Genomic DNA, 8,644 nt, shown 5'->3' with positions numbered 1-8,644 from the left:
TTGCGATATGCCGCCTGCTTAGCTGATACAGCATCGGCACATTCACGAGTGAACCAACGGTTACGCGTACTCCTACTGACGAGATCTGAGCTAGAAATGTAGTATTCCATTCCCAGCATGATCTCGCCAGCAACAGCAACGGCACTAGCTGTCGGGTCATTCCCACTGAAGCAACGTTCCTTCCAAGGGACCGACGCATAGTAATCGCGCATACCGTCCCAATCCGCCGACTTATAGTGCCAAACGCGACGTTTGCATACCGATAGTGGCGGCAGCTTGGCCTGTGGCACTCTGGTAGAAATAAGGCTGTGATCCGAAGAGCCAAGAGGAGCCTAAACCACAACCTGATATTCCACCGGGTGAGAAGTCAGCAGAAGGTCCAGTAGAGAAGGTGCTTGCCCATCAATGTCTGGGATCCTGGTGGGCTGATCAACCAGTTGGGTCAAGTCATGTGTGAGAGCAAAAGCATGAGCAGTCCTTCCAGCATGGTCAGTTTTGAGGGATTTCAACCAGGATTCGTGGTGAGCATTAAAATCCCCCAAAAACACCAATTCCGCGTTAGGAAATTACTCTTGCGCAGCATCTGCCACCCGACTAAGATGGTCAAATAATCGGCTTGTCTCCAAGTCACCATTGTGGGATCTGTAGAGGCACACGTAGACTCGGCTCTGACGAACCAGGTCCACACGTACCACCGACATGGAGAAGGAGGGGTCCTCCAAGCAGCGCAGTCGGTGACAGCAAACATCCGTCCTGACGAACAAGCATACTCCGGCTTTCGCTTTGAAGGATTCTTCAAGCGTGTAGCCGGGATAATTAAGGTAGCTGGTATCGGCAGGACGGAGTATTTGTGTCTCCGTGAGAAACAACATTGCTGGCCGTGCTGTCTCGAGATGGTGGTGGACAGCGTTGAGGTTAGTGTGGAGTCCTCGGATGTTAGAGAACTCGACCTCAAACAGCGAGGGTATGGTGGGGGTGAGCACCGCTGTACGACCGTTATTTCTTTTTTGTTGCGCCATTTGGGAGAAATTAAATGGAAAAGAGACGTGAAGCGAGCGATGTATTGCCACGATAGGGATGGGCAAAGTGTGGAGGCGTGTTTCCCCAAGTGGTTGCCAAAAGGAAAAATACACTGACCCGCCGGACGGAAGGGCCCCCGAAACCCCCCGGAAGTGGCCGCCGGGACCCCACCTACCGGTCACCAACCGGCACGATGGTCCACACCGAGATTATGCGTGGCCTGGTGGGGCAGCCTCACGAGCTGGTTAGGCACGCTCGGGCCCCTGTACTATGCCACGGGCGGCCAGCGGAACTGCCGTTTCTTCGGGTCTCCCTGACCGGCAGGTCAATACAGTTTCCCCCGGCATTGGTTCAACAGCCGTCTCCAACTGGACCAACACCCATCGCGGCAATACTCGCTCGGGCTCTGGCTGTACGCTGGCTGACCTCGAAACGCGGCTGCAAGCCACTTCACGAGTTTTTCACCATGCGTACGGTGGTAACAAGCCAGACGGATGTTAGCATCCTACCACCAGATGAGCAGATGGTCGCTCAGATCATGAGCGACCATCAGAGATTGTTATATTTTTTTGTCTTTCAATACATTATATATTTCAAGGTGTGTTTTAATATTTCAATTGTGTTAAGTGAACAGTTTGGTCCTTCGAGCCGGATTTAAAGTGCGTACGTAAGTTTAAATTAACAGATGTGAACTTAGAAAATATTTGAAGTGTCAGGACTTAGAATAAAATTTTGTAAAGTGGAATTCAATATAGACTTAGAAAATTCCGTTTAATAAAACTAAACACTTAGAAAAAACAAGTAAATGGGACAGCAAAATTCGATCAATAAAACACTTGAAAAATTTAGTGAATTTCGGACTTGTAAAATTTTTGTCTTCGGAACTTAGAAAAATTTAGTGACTTTGGACTTGAAAAATTTGTGTATCTGTTTTGTACTTACTACTTTGGAACTTTAATTTAATATTAACAATGGAAGACATAAATCAAATAATTAGTGTTCAGGAAGAGAAATTTGATCAAATATTGAAAGGAAAACGAAATTACAATATGCTTTTGCTCTCAAACACGACTTGACCCAACTGGTTGATCAGCCCACCAGGATCCCAGACATTGATGGGCAAGCGCCTTCTCTACTGGATCTTCTGCTGACTTCTCACCCGGTGGAATATCAGGTTGTGGTTCAAGCTCCACTTGGTTCTTCGGATCACGGCCTTATATCTACCAAAGTGCCACAGGTAAAGCTGCCGCCATCAGCGGTATGCAAACGTCGCGTTTGGCACTATAAGTCGGCAGATTGGGACGGTATGCGCGATTACTATGCGTCAGTCCCTTGGAAGGAACGTTGCTTCAGTGGGAATGACCCGACAGCTAGTGCCCCTGCTGTTGCTGATGAGATCATGTTAGGAATGGAATACTACATTCCTAGCTCAGATCTCATCAATAGGGGTACGCGTAACCGTTGGTTCACTCGTGAATGTGCCGACGCTGTATCATCTAAGCAGGCGGCATATCGCACGTGGATCAACGGCTGCATTAGCGGGGCATCTAACATTGACTCACTGAAAGCAAACTACAATAAAAATTCCAAGTCCTGTAGGAAGGCATACACGAGAGCGGATGCACAGCGCATTGTACAGATTGGTCATGACCTTATTTCGCATCCTAGGGGCTCCCGTAGCTTCTGGCGTCTGACCAAGTCTGTGCAAAACAATTTCTGCCAACCTTCGCTACCACCGCTCAGAAATCCGGACGGATCGCTAGCTCACAGTGCGCAGGAGAAAGCCGACCTCCTGGCTAAACTCTTTGCCGACAACTCTGTGATCGATGATTGTAGTGCGCAGCCACCAACAATACCTTCATGTGGCCACACGATGCCTGACATCAAAATCAGGCAACGTGATGTTCGTGCGGAGCTGCAATCACTTGATATACGGAAAGCTAGCGGTCCCGATGGAATACCAGCCATTGTGCTGAAGAATTGCGCGGCGGAGCTGTCTCCTGTGTTAACGCGCCTGTTCCAACTTTCTCTTTCTTCGGGATGTGTGCCGGAGGCTTGGAGAAGAGCTAATGTGCAAGCGGTTCCCAAAAAAGGGGATCGGTCGGACCCGGCAAATTATCGACCAATAGCTATCACCTCAATACTTTGTAAGGTGATTGAACGGATTCTAAACAACCAACTGATCCATTACCTAGAAGATCACTGTCTAATTAATGATCGTCAGTACGGGTTTCGACCAAAACGGTCCACAGGTGATCTTCTAGCGTACGTAACACACCTCTGGGGTGAAGCTATCGACAAGCATGGAGAATCGTTGGCTGTCAGCCTCGATATCTCCAAGGCTTTCGACAGGGTCTGGCACAGAAGTCTTCTCTCCAAGCTGCCGGCATATGGTCTGCCTGCTCAGCTATGCACCTGGATTGCCAGCTTCCTACACAAGCGTAGCCTTCGTGTTTTAGTTGATGGATGCGCTTCACAATTCTATGTAGTGAATGCTGGGGTCCCCTAGGGATCTGTGCTATCTCCCACACTCTTTCTTCTGCATGATCAATGATATGCTCTCTCTTGGGAACATACATTGCTATGCAGACGATAGTACAGTGCATGGTGGATACCACGGACGCGCAGTGGCTGGGCGGGCGGAAACTGAGGAGAGGCGGGAGAATCTTGTCATTGAACTCGATAGGACGTTAGAGCTCATTGCCAAATGGGGTTCTGATAATCTTGTTGAGTTTAATGCCAAGAAAACACAGGTATGCGCTCTCACAGCGAAAAAGTCACCATTTTACCCTCATCCCTCCCTCTGTGGCATACCGCTGATGATACAAAGCAAAATCGCCATGCTGGGGATGGACGTTCGCTGCGACCTTAGTCCAAGGGTATATAATTACATCGAGGCTATTATAAAAACAGCTTCACGAAAACTCGAAGTTCTGAACAAGGTGCGGCGTTTTTTCACGCCACAACAACTGTGCCTGTTATACAAAACACAGGTACGATCTTGCGTTGAATATTGCTCACACCTTTGGGATGGCTCCGCTAAGTACCTACTGGAGACCTTAGACCGGTTGCAGCGACGTGCAGTACGCATTATTGGCGACGTAAAGGTCACAAACACCCTTGAACCTTTACAATTGCGTTGCGAGATAGCAGCACTGAGCGCTTTCTATCGTCTGTATCACGGCGAGTGCTCTGAGGAATTATTCTCTCTAATTCCTGCTTCCCCCTTCCTTCTTAAGTCCACGCGAGCTGGTTCTCGATGTCACCGCCTAACTGTGACATCAATTCCATCGCGCACAAAGAAATTTGGCAAATCCTTTCTTTGTCGCACTACCAAAAAATGGAATTCCTTACCAGCTCACGTGTTCCCCTCCTCTTACAACCCGGGTTCCTTCAAACGAGGCGTGAAGAGGCATCTTGCGGGCCGGCAAGGCGAAGGCGGCTAGTGCAGAACGTTTTTCCCGACTGTACTGGCCGTCGTCGCGTTTGGACTCTACTACCACTTACCATCAGGTGGAGTAGAGTCATTTGCCATCCCGGACATATATAAAAAAAAAAGTTAGGATTACAGTGTTAATGTACCAGGAGATCATAAACAGTGTGTCGGTCTCATCGAACGATTAGATTAAAAGAGTCAATTAGTTCCAGTTAGGATTACAGTGTAAATGTACCAGGAGATCATAAACAGTGTGTCGGTCTCACCGAACGAATAGATTAAAAGAGTCAATTAGTTCCAGTTAGGATTACGTTGTTAATGTACCTGGAGAACATAAACAGTGAGACGGTTTCACCGAACGCGGATGGCATTAATCGAAATAAGATCAATGTTAAATATATTAGATTTGGCCCTCAGAACATCCGACACCGACGATTCCGGCGACGAGTGCTACGGGAGTCTACCCCCGGAGCCTCGTTTCGGGAACGTCGAGTACAAACTGCAGCTGGTCTCGCCGTGCTAGCGACGCTTCCAGCACCTGGTGACGCAAGTGAATAATAAATAATATTAAATATATAATATTATATATCACTTAGGTAGCTAACTGTGTAGGTATCACCCACTCATCAGATATTCTACCGCAAAATAGCAGTACTTGGTATTGTTGTGTTCCGGTTTGAAGGATGAGTGAGACAGTATAATTACAGGCACAAGGGACATAACGTCTCAGTTCCCAAGGTTGGTGGCGCATTTGCGATGTAAGCGATGGTTAACATTTCTTACAATGCCTATGTCTATGGGCGTTAGTGACCACTTACCATCAGGTGGCCCATATGCTCGTCCGCTTTCCTATTCTATAAGAAAAAAATTATCTCGCTGAATGTCAATCCAGCCAAAATATTATTACAGAAACCGCTGTTAATAACTGAGGAGAATATGGCAAGGAACTGCGTTGCGCCGCAAAAGTCGATACTGGACACCATAGACAATGTAGACGAGGAAATCAAAAAGGATGAGGAGTGAATAGCTTCACAAGCCTTTATTTAACCCGAAGTGTTTCTGAGTTAACTCTTATATATGACTTTAAAACGAGTTCCATACTATTGGTAATGGTAATAATATTGTCTATAGCTACGTCAACCACCCTTGCTAGATACTTGCCTTTCACGCCAAAGGTTGTGGGTTCGATTCCCACTCAGGACAGACAATTGTGTGCATTAACACATTTTCCACGTAGGGGACTCGACGGGGCCCGTCGTGGGGGGACTGCTCGCGTGAGGGCGACTCTACGAGGGTGACGAACTTATCATAGGTGCGTTGCGTTCTGTTAGTTGTGAGATTAATAGAGCGACGTATATTTAACACCCCCCCCCCCAGGACCTCTGGAGTCCGGCGAGTTCGCGGAGATATCCGTGCGCACGATATACCGCAACCGCGTCCCGTGCGGCAGCGTGCGCGCGGGACAGTCGGCGTCGCTGGGCCTGGGGCGCTTCCCGCCGGGACTGCGGCAGGGCATGGTGCTGCTGGTGCGGCCAGGGGGCTACGCCGCAGGACACGAGCGGCCCACCTTCGGAGGTTGTCCGCCCGGGACTTGCAGAGGACGACGGGTGGGTCGCCAATTCAAACCTTATTACTAAATAAAAACTTACAAGTATTTAAGACAGAATATATATACGCGGCCAGTATTCTAGAATTTTAGATTCATCACTCTCCGGTGAAATGTTGACATGATGATGATGATGATGAGTGAGAGAATGTTCTTACAGAGTAGCCATACTGGTTGTAGCTTTATATTTAAAATTATATTATACAAACGATTTAAAAATGCTTTTTTGAATAACGTTTCTACCGCCAAATAGCAATACTTAGTATTATTGTGTGCTAGTTTGAAAGATGAGTTAGACAGTGTAACTATAGGCACAAGAGACTTAATATCTTAGTTCCCAAGGTTGATGGCGCATTACGATGTTAGGGGTGATTAATAGACTGTGACAAAATCTATGGGTAGTGACGACCACTTACCATAAGGTGGTCATTTACCAGCGTACCTATACGAAATTAAAATAGTGATATATTTTTTTATTTCCAAAATTCATTGTTTTAGATATGAGAACTAGTCCACTCATCGCAAGCTTCGGATAAGAATCGAAAGAACGCGAGGAGACAGATCAAGAATATCCTCCAGGACATCGCCAATGTGAAGAACAGCCTCACGAAGACATCGGACACGAAGTGCACGAACGTGTACGTGTCGGACGACGGGAGCAAGTACAGCGACGCGCACGTGTCGAGCGACACGCAGGACAAGTGCGTGTGTGACGACTTGGTGTTCCTCGAAGACCCAAACGACCCTAGAGGCTGTATATACTTTCAGGTGAGCAGAAAACTCTACTCGTTTTTCGTTAGATATGCGATTCCATGCGATTCGCTACCAGCTCTGCTGTATTGTACACTACAAACACTTCTCGATCAATATATCTCTATATATAACACGACACTGTTACACTTAACCACTTATATACACTTTAGTTTTACTTACAAAGTTCCGATAACAACTTCACAGATAACCAAAACGCTAAATTTATACGACTATAGATTTGTATATGTTTGCACAGCACATTGTGTGTGTGTGTGTTTTTTTATCCGTAACAGCACATGAATGTCCTACTGCTGGGCTAAAGGCCTCCTCTCCCTTTTTTGAGGAGAAGGTTTGGAGCTTATTCCACCACGCTGCTCCAGTGCGGTTTGGTAGAATACACATGTGGCAGAATTTCAGTGAAATTAGACACATGCAGGTTTCCTCACGATGTTTTCCTTCATCGTAAAGTACGAGATGAATTATAATCACAAATTAAGTACATGAAAATTCAGTGATGCCTGGATAATCTCGGCTGTTTTTTTATATGCTAGCAATATTAGCACAGACTGTGCAATATAATATGTAATGTGGCAATGAATTAAATTTGATTGAACGTAACAGGCATCCGTGCATGTCCTGAGACACTCCACGGCCATCTACCCAGAGTTCCAGTGCTCTGTGCATGTCGGGAACGTGCGTCAGACGGCTATTATCGAGGTAACGAATACATACATCAAACTCACTTTGCGGAGTGGAATTAAATAGTTTAATTTTTGTATAGTTGGTAATGTTGCGTAAAATACTTAAGTATGATAATGATATTTATTTTTTTATGTTATATTCCTGTTTAGCGGTAGAATATCTGATGAGTGGGTGGTACCTACCCAGGCGGGTTTGCACAATGCCACAGTGTTACTACAGGCACGATGGACGTAACATCTTAGTTCCCAAGGTTGGTGACGCATTGGTGATGTAAGCGATGGTTAATATTTATTGCGTTGTCAATGTCTATGGGCGGTGGTAACCACTTACCATCGGGTTGCTCATCTCATCGCTGACCACGGGTATATTTTTCGCTTTAGGGTATAATGTCTCCGAACAACGTGCTGAGGGCGGGCGAGGGTGCTGTTCAGGTTCGCCCGCTGTCCGGAGTAACTCGTGCGGGGCCGCGGGCTGCTGTTCACGGCGGGGCTGGGGACCAGGTACCGCTCAACGAACCCAACGATAACTTCTAACTTCTTCTGTTGAGCCAATAAAGTATATCGTCAGCTCAGTGTTGGTATCCGAGATCGCTAGCTCCACTGACTTTCACATATTTAATTTATAAGTGTTCGGTGAAGGAAATCCATACATATATAATTTATAAGTGTTCGGTGAAGGAAATCCTGCGAAGCAGGTTGCCGAATAAGCTCAAACCTTCTCCTAAGAAGGAGAGGTTTTAGCCCAGCTGTGGAACATTTATAGACTGTTACTGTTTTGAATCATATTGGAATAAGTTTTGTTCTTAAGAAGAAATGTCTTGGACCAGCTGACACTTTTATACTATAATAGCAAAACCTGGTAGGCGGCCGGTGATGTGGTACAGCGCCATCTAGCGGCGTTACAACGAAGTGGATATTATAAAATCATCCATGAGACATACATCTAAATTTCAACTATAATGGTGATTCAAACGGTCCGAACTCTATTAATCACAAACAGATACACAAACAGCCATTTTTATATATTAACGAAATTGTTTTGTTACAGAGCCATTGGCCGGGTCACGCAAACCTTCCCGTACATACCATGAATTCTATAGAACACGGCTCCAATGTAAAATTCGAGAT

This window comes from Nymphalis io, chromosome 22, assembly GCF_905147045.1.
Source record: "Nymphalis io chromosome 22, ilAglIoxx1.1, whole genome shotgun sequence".
In the NCBI taxonomy this organism is placed as follows: Eukaryota; Metazoa; Arthropoda; class Insecta; order Lepidoptera; family Nymphalidae; genus Nymphalis; species Nymphalis io.
This window is presented reverse-complemented; position numbering follows the sequence as displayed.